The 13,807-nt window shown below is 44.3% G+C and overlaps 1 long non-coding RNA gene across 1 annotated transcript; it reads left to right on the plus strand.

Moving 5' to 3' along the window:
• Positions 1-10,472: 10,472 nt before the first annotated feature.
• LOC128793771 (uncharacterized) lies at positions 10,473-12,401 on the plus strand. The gene is made up of 3 exons (XR_008432879.1): positions 10,473-10,725; positions 11,280-11,375; positions 12,264-12,401. It is a non-coding gene; the product is annotated as an uncharacterized LOC128793771 (long non-coding RNA).
• The last annotated feature ends 1,406 nt before the right edge of the window (positions 12,402-13,807 follow it).

A 13,807-nucleotide genomic window follows, 5' to 3' on the forward strand; every position in this document is an offset into this window, starting at 1 on the left:
TCTTCCCTTTCCTCAGTGACCTTCTAAGACTAATGATAAAAACTCAGAATCCAAACAGGCATTTTTAAAAACTTGCATAATACATTTTTTAAAAAAATCAATATTTGCTAAAATCAAGTTTCTTTTCCATGGCAAAAAGCAGAGAGACTGCAGAGCTGATAGGATGCAAACACTGAAAGAGTTATCCCAGAGCTTCAGGGGTTTAAAATCCAGTATTTATTTCTGCTGCTGTCCTAGACACTCCTGCAAAAGCTGCAATTTGAGTCAAATATTTCCATACATTACAGCAGGTCTCCTGTGACCCTGGGGCTTGGGACCAGTTGGATTTTCATTCAGACTGGTGAGTTCACAGCTCACTGGATATTTCTGAATGCACAAGCAGGGAATCGCTGCCAAACTCGCTGCACTCCAAGGGGCTCCTGGGTTATCGTTCTGCTGGAGGTGGGAGGCAGGAAAAAAACACTTTTTTGCCTTCCCCCAGCCTGGAGGCCAGGCAGGGGGAGAACTGAAGCCCTGGAAAAATGGGAAGAGACAAAAAAAAAATACAGCCCTGGAAAAACGGGAAGGGACAAAAGTACAGTCCTGGAATTTTCACAGGACTCTGGGTGCAGCTGGTGACCCTGCTGATGGCAATGGGAACAGCTCTGGCACCACTGAGGATCCCAGGAAATCCTCCCTCTGGCAGCTGCATGGGATCTGTTTGATCCCTTTGGAGGTGTGGATCATTCATAGCAGCAGGCCCAGGGAAGAGAGGGGGGACAGCCATAAACAGCAACAAAGCACCCAGCAAACTGTGGTTTTTATATGTCTAAAAAAACTCTTGCTGTTTGCTGGGAAAAGTCCACAAACACCATTTCTCCTGGCTTCCCTAAGATCCATTTCATGATTCAGCAAGATGACATGAAAAAAAGGACTGAAGACTCACCCCAAAGCTGCAGCAAGCCAGTGGCAGGAATGGAAAGAAAATCCCCAGGACCTGGTTCCAGCCCCGCCTCTCCCCATTAGCCTGCGTGGTTTTTCATTACACAAAATGTTTGGTTAAGTGTTCTGAATCTGCCTGCGAGTTAAATCCTAGGAAATCTCAGGTTTTCATATTTGATGGAGTGAAGTGCACCGAGGGATAATCAAAGCTTTATGTCCCAGCCTTAGAGAAAAGCATTTCACAATGCTCAAAAAACCTTATTGCTTTCCTGAGCAGGGGAATGCCTAATGACACACGTGTGCTGATTCCCTTCTTCCAGCTCAAAGTGAGGATGGAGGAGCAGGGAGAGGCAGCCAGAGGTGGGGACACAGCCAGGGGGGCTTCCAGCACTGCAAACTGTGCTGCTTGCACATCTAAACTCAGGCAGCGCAACCACAAACTCTCCAAACAATCTCCTTTTTATCTGATGCCAAAGTACCCGTGACAGCGTCAGCACCTGGCACTAAAAATCCCTGTTTGCAGGTGGGTGGATGGTCCTGGAGTTTATTGTGGGATCAGAGTGAGAAAAAAACCAAATTGGTGTTTAATTATATATATTACAGTATGTATAAAATATATATTATCTAATAATTTATTTTAATATAAATATTCATATTATTTTATACAATAAATAATAAGTAATAATTAATAAATAATGTATTATATAATATATAATATACTATATACAATAGACAATTTATTATATATTATATATTAAATATTAAATATAATATATTAAATATATTCTATAATATATATAATACTATAATATAATATATAACATATAACATAAAACATATAATTAATAATATATAATTTATGATATATGATATATTATATATTGTATATTATATATTGTATATTATATATTGTATATTATATTATATTATATATATCGTATATCATATATCATATATCGTATATTGTATATTACATTACATATATTATTTAATTATAAATTATTCCCACTCGCTGCAGTGAGAAGGAAGAAATGGAAAAATTCCCTAAGTACTGCTTGCCTCTACCTAAATCCATCCCATTCCTCTTAGGAACAGCAGTGATAACTGTAGCAGTCTGTCCTCACAGCTTTCAGAATATTAATTGAGAAAAAAAGAAGCTGAAAGTTTTCAAATTGCCTTTCAATACCCTTTTTTTTTTATTATTATTATTATTATTATTATTAGCATTAACTTGATCTCCTTAAAAGCAGATACTGGGGTGGGAAAACTTTATGATGCAGGGACAGGAGCAGGACATAGAACAAAGCACAATTTTCCATCCTGTGCAGTTTGCCCTGCAAGGGTTCTCCCGTGCTGACAAGAGCAGGGAGGGAAAAGGGAAAATTCCACGTTCAGGTTCTAACAAACCCCTCACTTGCAGGAAAAGCTGTATTTTTATACACATTTGTGATGTTGTGCCCCACAGCCTGAGGATAATACTCGTCCAATATTTGTGCATTATGGGCGTGCTCCACCGTGGCTGAGAGGAGTTTGGCTCCTTTCTGCTCCTCAAGATTGCAGAGTTTGGCCAAAAAACACTCACTGGGTTCCTGCAGGCTGCTGGGGGCTTGACCTCAAAGAACCTCTCTCCTCTTCCCACTGTCCTCCTCTCCTTGTCCTCCTCTCACACATTTAAGCTACCAAAATCCCCAAATAAATAAATTGGAAATAAAGCCTCACCCATCCTTACTGGGATAAATGGAAGATGAAAACTCAGACCTTCAAGGTGTTATTTTTAATTTTCTTGTTGATTGTTGCTGTTTATCCCAATGGCATTTCTATGGAAATAATGTATTGTTCTAATGTATTATTCTAATGTATTCTATGGAAATAATGTATTATTTCCATAGAAATAGACTAATTCCATAGAAACAGACTAATTTTCCATAGAAACAGACTAATTTGGCAATCAGGGTTTTGGACAATGCTTGGTGACCAGATGCTGTCCCAAACCACTCCTTTGGCCGTTTCCTTGGATGCTCATTGGGGTTTCTGAGATAAGAAACTGAATTTATTACTGTGCAACAGGTAAAGAGAAAGTGATTTTATTTGTACAACTCAGATTAATCTCATCTTAAAAAGTCCTTCCCCTTGGTTTTCCCTTTATGAGGGCAATGGATTCCCCTCTTAAAAGCCCTTTCACACTAAGGCTGTTTCTCCTGCTCTGCCAACTCTTAATGCAGCAAAGGGAAGGAAAAATATTTAATAAAGTTCCTTAAATCTCAGGAAATGAAGCTTTGCCTCCTTGAGTTCCTTCTAAGAGTGAAAGTTCCTTCCACCTTCCACTGTGGCCAGCCCAGCGTGCGCTGAGGTTTCCATGTGGCCCCTGTGGATATTTGGATTCCCTGGTAACATCTCCCTTCTCCCAGCAAACCCCCAAAACTGCAGAGCCCTCAGCCACTCGGGTTTGCTCCTGCATGGATATTTGGGGTGAATTCCCAGCAATTCCATGGGTTTGCCAGCCCCATTCCCGGGAATGCCACCTGCCTGGGAGGACAGGCTGGGTCAGGCTGTGGTCACCAACGCCCTCAAGTCCCAAATTCCTCCCTCTGAAATCAACCCCAGCTCTGGAAAGGGGGAACAGGAAGATAAGAAGGAAATCAAATCTCATATAACTGCCCTTAAAGGGAGTAGAGGTGGAAAAGGTTTCTTCTTTTTTTCCCTTTTACCTCTCTTTTTCTGACTTTTTTTTTTTTTAACTCCTGCCATTTGTTGCCTTGTAAAAACAGAGGGTTGAACCTTCCAAGGCTCCCAACCCCTCCAGTGAGAATTCCACCATTTGAGGAAAAAGTTCAGGGACTGCTCCCGCAGTATTTAGGAACAGAGAAAATGGTGAAAGACAATTATTTCTATAAACACCTAAGAAATAACAATTATTCAGCAGTATTTTCAGTTCTTCCTGCTTTCACAACTATCATATAATATTATAAACACATATAAAATACGTATTATAGCAATCTATAATATAATATAATAAAAATAAAATACCACATAAGCACTGTGAAGTTTCCTTCCTTTAGGCTTTCCTGGCACTGCAGGAAAGAAGAACTCACTGGTTTATTTATGCTCTGTAAAATAGTCACCCCTAAGAGGCTTTCATGGACTTGCAGAGAAAAATGTCTTTTTCTTGTGGAGCTGTGGCAGTGAGGGGATTCCTGAAGGAATTATGCCTCAGGAATTTTAAATTATAAATTCTAAATCATTATTAAATTATGCTCAGGTTTGGTTAAAAGAGGAATGTTTCCTCCTCAGCCTTCGTTATTCCCAAGGAAAAAACCTTGGGGCTGGTTTCTGACACAGAGAACCAAACACCTGATGGCAGCACATAGAAAGATTCCTCAGTGCATTTGCACCAGCTCCACACTTCACGTTATTGAAGTGGCTGGAGGGATTGGGGTTTTCTTTTTAAATGCCTAGAATCTGATACTTTGAGTCACCAAATAGCTGCTGGAGTCTTGTGGTGCTTGTTTATAATTCTTTGTTTTTTGATCTTTTGACATCAAAACCCAAGGCACCTCCTATGTAAGATTCCATTCAAGGAGAAAATCTCCCCACGCCTTCGGTGGGTCCTGAATGATGCCTTGAGAAAAAGGAGAGATGAGCAGGAAAGGGTTCAAAAATAACCTGAAGCAGCAAAGGTGCAGAATTTCATCTGGAGCAGATCAAAATGATTTGCAGACATCCAGTTCCTGCTTTTGGTTAATTGTGTGATTTTTGACTCTGTAATCCAGTTTTATCATTTTCTGCCATTGGTTTAGGCAATGTGGCAAAGGAGCTGCAGCTTTGGGAGCCCATTTATTAATAAACCATTTTAAAGCCATTTTTAAAGCCATTTTTAAATCAAAAGGCTTTATGGGATCAATTTGGCTGAGGGGAGGTTTTCAACACTGAGCTATTTTTATAAGGCAAAAGTATCTCCCCCTACCAAGCAGACCCTGGCACTTCTTCCTTCCCACTCAGAGCCCCCTGCAGCTCCACATCCCATTCTCTGCTTTCCTTAAACCTGAAATCCAAAGGTTTGAGGGCATCTGAGCTGTCTTGGGCATCTGCCTTGCGAGGAACTTCAGATTCCCTCACAAGGTAGGTGAGAGAAAGGAGAATCTGGGAGCCAAAAGGCTCCAGGCTCACTGGGCAGGCTAAAATTCCTGTCCTGGAGTGGAGCACCCAAATCTCAGACCTCTCCTGAAGGTCAAGTTCTCCAAACCTTCCTCAAATCTGTTGCTGTGGTTCATCTTGGATGCAGATCTCCATAAGTGTGGTGCCCACATAACACCACAACTGGTGGGTGAGGAAGAAAAAATAACTTTATGTGCATCACATCTGTTTATTTCTCTAGGTTGAGCTTTATTTTTTTTGGACTCTGCTGGTCTTTGCCAAAGGCACTTCTGTGGATTATCACTCCAATCCAGCTCCCCCTGGGACTCAAATGGGAGCAGGATTGAATCCTGATGAAGCAGACAGGCTTGAAAAGTTCATCCCCATTTTAGAGATTTCTAATCCCAGAGAGCCCTTAGATGGAAGGTTTTCCACAGGCTGGAAATCAAGATGGGAATGGAGTATTTTGTTGGAAGCAGAGGGACAAATGTCAGTGCCAGGGGGATTACAGAGCTCGAAAATATTTTCTTCACAGTGGGTTTTGGATACAAACAAGGGAAAAGCCCCAAGACCTTGTGCACAGACAAATTCAGTGGCTGCAGCTCACGGAGCCCAAATTTTGCTGTTGAAGAAGCAGAACTTTGTCGTTAGAGCTGTGTGAGCCAAATCAGGCTACTGCCATGTGGGTGGATCACTGAGGCCAGGTCAAACCAGGATACAGGGAGATGAGAAAGGGAAAGAAGCTCAGAGCTGACATGAAAGATGGGGACAAGTCCTAGAAACGCCCGTGGCAGAAAATTAAACCGTCCCCAGAGCTTTGGAAGCACTGTGGGACACAACATCTGGCCACCAGCTGCTGCTCCAGAAGAGCCAAGAAGCTCTGTGTGCATCCCCCAGCACCACTCAGGTGTCCCAGGTGTGGATATCCCAGCAGGAAGGGACACACGGGCAGGTTCTGGTTGGATGGGGATGTCCCAGGAAGGGATAAAATAAACCCAACTCAGCCCAGAAGGGACTGAGCACAGCAGAGCTGCTCTGGTGATACCTTAGAGTGAAGTTTCCTTGGGTTTAAGGTTTTTCCTTAAGTTTTAAGTTTTTCTGTCCTGTTTTGGTGTGCAGCTTTTAGCTTTATATTAAGTGTTACTGGGATCTTTTCACTCGTGGTGGAGACAAAACAATCCTGTTCTAGCTGGAGACTCCAGGACAATCTCTTCAAACTTCAGGCCCAAAGCACAAACAACGTGAAAAGAGGAGGGCGGGCAAGCAAGCAAGGAGGATGAAACTTCATCATTTGAAGTTATTAACTGGGCAGTTAACTCCTATATGCAAATGGACCAAAACTTATAAATTGTTGGAGTTCTGGATGCTGAGAATTGTAGATTTTCTGTGCTGACAGACTCTGACTCCCAGGAGAGCACTGTATTTGACCTGAGGCCATGGAGAAGGCTTCAAAAATGGAATGATAGAACTGGGATTGTGGGTGTGGAGTTGGGTAGAAGTGTGTGATATCACAGGGTGGAAAAATTAGAGTTTGGGGGTTTAGAATATAGCAATATATATGGGGATAGATGGAGGTTCTAGGGTGGTGGTTGGTTGTTCTTCTGCACCTTCTTCTCCATGGGTTTGGGTGGTGTTTTGTAATTGGGCAGAAAATCCACATTGCAGACTTCAAGTGATTGGTTATTGGGTTAAAAGTGAAAATAATTTAGGTGTCATTTCTTAATTGCATAGTTTAGCCTTAAAAGACCCTGTACCACAGCAGGATTTTCTCCCCATGATCTCAGTTTGAATCCCCTCTCACAGCAGGATTTTCCCCCCATGATCTCAGTTTGAATCCCCTCTCACAGCAGCATTTTCCCCCCATGATTTCAGTTTGAATCCCCTCTCACAGCAGCATTTTTCCCCCATGATTTCAGTTTGAATCCCCTCCCACAGCAGGATTTTCCCCCCATGATCTCCAGGTTTTAATCCCCTCTCACAGCAGCATTTTTCCCCCATGATTTCAGTTTGAATCCCCTCTCACAGCAGGATTTCCCCCCATGATCTCAGTTTGAATCTCCTCTCACGGCAGGATTTTCTCCCCATGATCTCCAGGTTTGAATCCCCTCTCACAGCAGGATTTCCCCCCATGATCTCAGTTTGAATCTCCTCCCACTGCAGGATTTTCCATCCACTATCTTGGTTTGAATCCCCTCCCACAGCAGGATTTCCCCCCATGATCTTGGATTGAATTCCCTCTCACAGCAGCATTTTCCCCCCATGAGTTCCAAATCCATGGACAGGTTTGGTGTTTTAACACAAGACAATTTCCAGCACTGGCTCACACCAGACTGTGTTGGATTGATGCACCCTAGGATTTGGAATATCCTGACTTGGAAGGGACCCACATGGATCACTGAACCCAACATGGATCATCCAATCCAAACCTGGTTGAGGACAGTTCACTAACAGGATACCAAACTACACAAAGCTTTCTTTCAGCCTGAGAGGGAATAAGAAATATGATTATCTTTCTCTCTTTTTTTTTCTTTTTTTTTTTTTTAGCAATTATTCCTTATTTCCAAATTCCCGTCTATTTCCTGGTTCCAGCCCAGCCGTGCCATGGGAAAGGCAGTTCTCACGGCGCTTGCACAAACAGGAAGCATGCGAATTTTCAAAAGAGACCCTATTTTTGTGAGAGCTCCCGCTGAGTTTTGCTGACTCAAGAGACCTTGGCCTGAATTTAAATAAGCAGCTTTGGAGGAACCGAACTAATCCTTGTGTCTCCAGACTCCTTATCTGCCATCCATTTTCCAAAACAGAGCAAAGAGCCCGACTCAAACCCCTCTGCCCACAGCATGGACTCCCTCAGAGCCTGGTACAGAGCCTGCAGGACAGGGAGCCTCTAGGACTTGGAGCAGTTCTGAAGAATCCCATTTTACTGCTGCCAAATATTTAGGGAATCCCTATTCCTTTCCACTCCTGGGAAGGGGATCTGGCCAGATGTCATGCTGAGCTGTCAGAAGGCATCACCTTCCTCCCTCCTGATGCTGCCCAGACCCTGGGATGTCAAGAGCCATCAGTCCTGATGGGGATGTTTATTTCTTTTGATGCTGAGGTGGAGATTTGTGTCCTCCTGGCATCCTCTTGGAGCAGCACCATTCCCTCCAGTGCCCCTCCAGCTCGGTTGGGTTTGCTCAGCCTTTCCAAGGGATGGATTTTGATGCTCTCCCTCCTGGCAGGTGCCATCCACACCCACAAAAATGAGCCTGATCCCACCAAAACCTGTCCAAGCCTCATTTTAGGGTCTGAAGATGGTGATTTTTTTTATTCCCAGATGGAAATTGAGGCTTTCAGGCTGGTTGGAAGGGGCGGCTGCTCTGGGGAACAACAAGCTTTTTGAAGAATAAGGTGAAAGGACCTTTTCTGTGGCTGAAATTCTTGACGCTAATTTTAACAACTCTTCCACAACCCCTTGAAAATTGCCACTGCGAAAAAAATAAACAGGGCCCATATTGAGCCACTGAACTGGCACCCAGGCTTTGCTGGGCCACCACTGGGAGTGCCTAACAATAGCCAGCCTTATTCCTGCCTGCAGAAACCATGGGAGAGAGAGGGAGAAAGAAAGGGAGAGAGGGCTACTCCAGCCTAATTGGCCCGTGGTTGGATGGGGCTGCTGGCTTTGGGCTGGTTTTAAGTTACATGTGAGCAAGTGAAATGGAATATAAATAATAGCAGGGGGAGAGCTCCAGTGGAAAAGCCAGCCAGTGTCTGCCTGCCTGGCTGCTCTGGTATCCATCAAGTCCTGCTGTGGTTTGTGTCACTCAGGGCAGGGAGGTGCCCTTGGAGAGAGCCCACCAGTGCTCCAGGGATCTTCTGGGGAGGGATCTGCCACCCCCAGGTTGGGAAAAGCCCCAGGCAAAGGAGTCCCTTGATTAAGAAGCTGTAGTGAGCTCTGGATCCTGCCCTGGCAGAGCCCAGCACTGCCATCAGTCCCCAGGGTGAAACGCCGATGGATGCACTTTGGGATTTGTGTAGGGAAGGCGTGGATTTGCTTCCAACATTACTTTCAGAAAGGCTGCAACAGACCCAGCAAAGAGACCTGCACATCCTCTGCTTTTCCCAGAGATCCTCAAGCACAGAGCACTTTCAAATGTGAATATCAAGCCCTGCTACACCTGCTGTAGAGGCAGCCCCTCATCTGACAGGGATTTCTGTAGTCCCACAGACCAGCTCCCTTTAATAAACAGTTCTTTCCTATCATCTCAACCCATCTCTTTTGTTTTGTCACCAATGGTTCCGTTTTCTCTTTTCTTTTTTCATTTTTGTTCAGTAATTTCAATTTTCAAGCACAGGCAACCTGCAGTATGTATTTGGAAATTAACAATTTTATCATTCCTCCTACAAACACAAATATACCCCTTGGAGGGGTGAGTCCCCTACATTTCATATATAACCACAGTTCTGTCTCCTATTTCTTCCTTGGCTTTGTTTGCAAGGGTTTTTCCTCTGTAATCTTTGTTTGGTTTGTTGGGTTTTTTTTTTTTTTTTTTCCTCTCTGCTACGTTTCCTCTTCATTCCTCCATCACTTCCTGCCTGTATTCTCCCTTCTATCCTTCTCATTATCTCTGCTGACAGGAGATTTCCCCCATCTCTGACAAGTCACTCTTTCAAGACTGGTGGATAAATGGAGCTGGGTTGGTTTGTTTGTTGTTACACAGAAGTGATGCTGAAATCCCTTTATTTATTAACTTCTATATATTTATAACTGGGATCCCTGAAAAAAAAAAATCTGTTTTATTGGTCATTGCCATGGGTGCATCAAGTTCTCCTGTTCCAGGACTTTCTAAGGCTGCAAGAGAATCAGGAATAAAGAAAACTCAGGAGTGATTTTCTTGGCAAATCTGAAGCATAAATATGAACCCAGCAAAAGATTTGGAGAGGAAACACCCCAAAACCAGGGCAACTCTTTGAGCAATCATGGTTTTTCCTCATATATTTGTCCCCCACCTACCTGTTCCTCTCCATTCTTGTTTTCTGACTTGAGTGCTGGGAGAACATTAAACCCCACTCTGAATAAAATCCTAAAGGGCAAATCAAAGGGGAAAAAGCTTTACCACAGAGCAGGAGTGCAAACACAATTTGTTTTAAGGTCATACTACCAGGAATTGTGCTTTTTTTTTTTTTTGTTAGAAACACCCCCATCATGCCACAATGGCCACGGCACCAGGAGGAGACAAAAAGAAATCTTTATGGGATTGCTGAGACAATAGTTATTTGTCATAAAAAGAATCCGAGCCTGGCTGGTCCCGAGCCAAACACTGGAAGTTTGTCCTGGCAGACGCGGTGTTACATCACAAACAGGATTATGTCATGCTGGAAGCTGCCAGCCTGCAAGTCTGAGACAGCATCTTGGAGCCCTGGGCAGCAGGGGACAACTGTCCCCATCCCCAGCAATGACCCAGAGCACTGCCAGTGCTGAGAGCTGGTGCCAGGCTGCAGGTGATGGCTGGAAAAGAGAGGGAGGCAGAGAGCAGGTGGAATCCTGGAAAAGCACAGCTCCAAGCATGGTTGCACTGCCACAATTAACTGGGAAGGTGTTGCAGCTCCTGATGTGAGATATGACAACTCCAGGGGGAGAAATCACCGAGGTTCAGCAGGGAAAGGGGAGCAAATGCTGTGGTGTGACAGGTGAATAGGACAGGGGGGTGAGGCACAGGGTGCCCAGAGCAGCTGGGGCTGCCCCTGCATCCCTGGCAGTGCCCAAGGCCAGGCTGGACAGGGCTTGGAGCAGCCTGGGGTGGTGGGAGGTGTCTCTGGCCATGGCAGGGGGTGGAACTGGATAATCTTTAAGATCCCTTCCCAACCAGACCATCCTGTGATTCCATGAAATTGCACATTTTTGCTCTTTTTTTTCCCATTTCATTCACTGCTGCCCTTTGATCATGCAAAGTTCTCCTTGCTGGATGATGCTCCATGTCTTGACCTTGAGTCCAGCAAAGCAGCTGAGGAAACCTCAACCTGACTTCGAACTTTGCCCTTTTTTTATAACACAAAATCACAAAATCCTTAAGGCTGTAAAAGCCCTCTTAGATCATCAAGTCCAGCTCTTAACCCAGCACTGCAAGGCCACCACTCACCCATGTCCCCAAGCACCACATCCACATGGCTTTTAAATCCCTCCACCACTGCCCTGGGCAGCTGTGCCAAGATGTGAGTTCTTATTGTCAGCCAAAATGTTTTAGGAACCCCTGTGGATCAGCCCAGGAAAAGAGAGGGATCAGTGCTGGAAATGCCCACAGGACAGGCTGGTTCAAGGAAGAACCCAAATGACCACACAGGTCAGTGTTTCCACATGTAGGCACATTTCTCTGGGTGAGCAGGCGTGAGCTGAGAGCACACCCCAGTGCACCTAAACCTCACATCTAAAAAGCCCAGGCTACAAAAAAAAAAAAAAAAAAAAAAAAAAAAGATAAAAAGAAGAAGAGGGGGAAAAAATAAAAAGAAATATTTTGGCAACTGGAAGGAATTATTCTCTCTTCCATAGCCTGGGCTCTATCCATAAATCATCCATAATTTTTTAGATGTCTAGGGCAATGTTACCATTTGATGAAATTAAATACCGAACCTCTGTGACATCATCTTTTATCTGGAGAGTCCTGCACACTTGGTCATGTTCCTGAGCCACATTTGTTCTGCAGATATTTAGACCAAACCTGACATTTTATAGACTTCCTCCTGCTCGTGCATGTGTTGGAGACAGTTGTTTGGATTAGCACGATCAAAAAATTTAACACAGCCTTTCAAGATCCCATTTTCATCTGGATTTGCACAACACAGAAGAAAGCAGGATTCCAAAAATATGTTTTTTTGGAAAACACATCCACTTTGTTGTGACTGTTTGTAGCTGGTGAAATCCTGGGATGCCCTGATTACCATGACCTGTGTGTTTTCATACAAGGCTGAGATAGAAAAGCTCTGTATACAAATGAAAACCGTTAACTTTCATACCACATGTGTTGTACTTATGCCAGTGGGAAATGACAGAGAATGTACAAGGTCATGGTTTACTAAAAATATAAAAGTTTAACATGTGGTGTTAATAGAACACACAACAGGGGTCACTGGTACAATGGAAAATAATTCATTTCCAATGTCAGGCCAAGTAATTCACTAGGAAAGAACATTTGAAAATGTGTTACTTATGTCTTTCTCTTTCTGTTCTTTAGGATGAATTTCAGGAGAGGGAAAAAAAAAAAGGCAAAATTGCTGCTAATACCAATGCATAAATAATAACCATGATTCAGATTTCAAGTGTGTCAGAATAAACCAGGCCCACCAGCCCTAAGGGAGCTGGCAAACTTCCACCAGGGTGTGCAGCATCATTGGACCCTCTCCTCCCTCCCTCATGTTTGACTGGAATGAGCAGTAAACTCCACCAGGATGGTTTTAATCCTTGCTCAATATCTCTGCAGATATTGGGGGGCCTCAGCCCCCAGCCAGGTGCCACAAAACCCCTCCCCAGACTCTGCCTAATCCAGTAAAATGTCAAGCACAGGAACGGCTGCCCAGGGATGTGGTGGAGTCACCATCCCTGGAAGTGTTGAAGAAACCACTGGATGTGTCTCTGGATGTGCTCTGCTCCAGCTGATAAGGTGGGGATCATTCAAAGATTGGACTTGATGATCTCAGAGCTCTTTTGCAACCTCAGTGGTCCCACGATTCCATCAGCCCAGCAGGAGTGTGTGTGCCCAGAGTTATGTGCCACAAGTGCAGGGATTTGTCTGCACGAACCCAGCACTGAAACCCCAGCAGAAATCCCAAAGCTGGTGTCCCCCTCCACATCTCAGCTCATCTGGTGACAGAACAAGAGGACACAGCCTCAAGCTACATCAGGGAAGGTACAGGTTGGATATTAGGAAAAAAATTTTCACTGAAAGAATAATAAAGCACTGGAATTGTCTTCCCTGGGAGGTGGTGGAATCGCCATCTCTGGGTGTGTTTAAAAAAGACTGGACGTGGCACTTGGTGCTACAGTCGAGTTGAGGTGTTGGGGCATGGGTTGGACTTGATGATCTTAGAGGTCTCTTCCAACCTCATTATTCTGTGACTCTGTGATTCCGTGATTCTGTGATTCTGTGATTCTGTGATTCTGTGATTCTGTGATTCCGTGGTTCTGTGATTCTGTGATTCTGTGATTCTGTGATTCTGTGATTCTGGGATTCTGGGATTCTGTGATTCTGGGATTCTGTGATTCTGTGATTCTGGGATTCTGTGATTCTGTGATTCTGGGATTCTGTGATTCCGTGATTCTGTGATTCTGGGATTCTGGGATTCTGTGATTCTGGGATTCTGGGATTCTGTGATTCCGTGATTCTGTGATTCTGGGATTCTGGGATTCTGGGATTCTGTGATTCTGGGATTCTGTGATTCCGTGATTCTGTGATTCTGGGATTCTGTGATTCTGTGGTGGTCCTGCCCAGAACAACGAGCCAGGCTGAGCCTTGCACAAGCCAGAGCCACAGGGCACAGTTGCAGTGTCCCCTCTTTTCCCCCATGACACGCAGACAGAACAGAACCCCGCTCTGGCAGGGGCTGCCACCCCTTCTCCCACATCTCCTGGCACCACCAGCACCACTCAAGGTCCCTCCTGCCCCATCACCTGCACAAACTCAGCACTCCACACTTCACAGGCATCTCCAGTTATTTGGAGGAGCAAATAATTGGCACCAAAGGTGACAGAGTTGCTGCTTCCAAGCCATAGATAAATCTG

This window comes from Vidua chalybeata, chromosome 11 (genome assembly GCF_026979565.1).
Source record: "Vidua chalybeata isolate OUT-0048 chromosome 11, bVidCha1 merged haplotype, whole genome shotgun sequence".
NCBI lineage: Eukaryota > Metazoa > Chordata > Aves > Passeriformes > Viduidae > Vidua > Vidua chalybeata.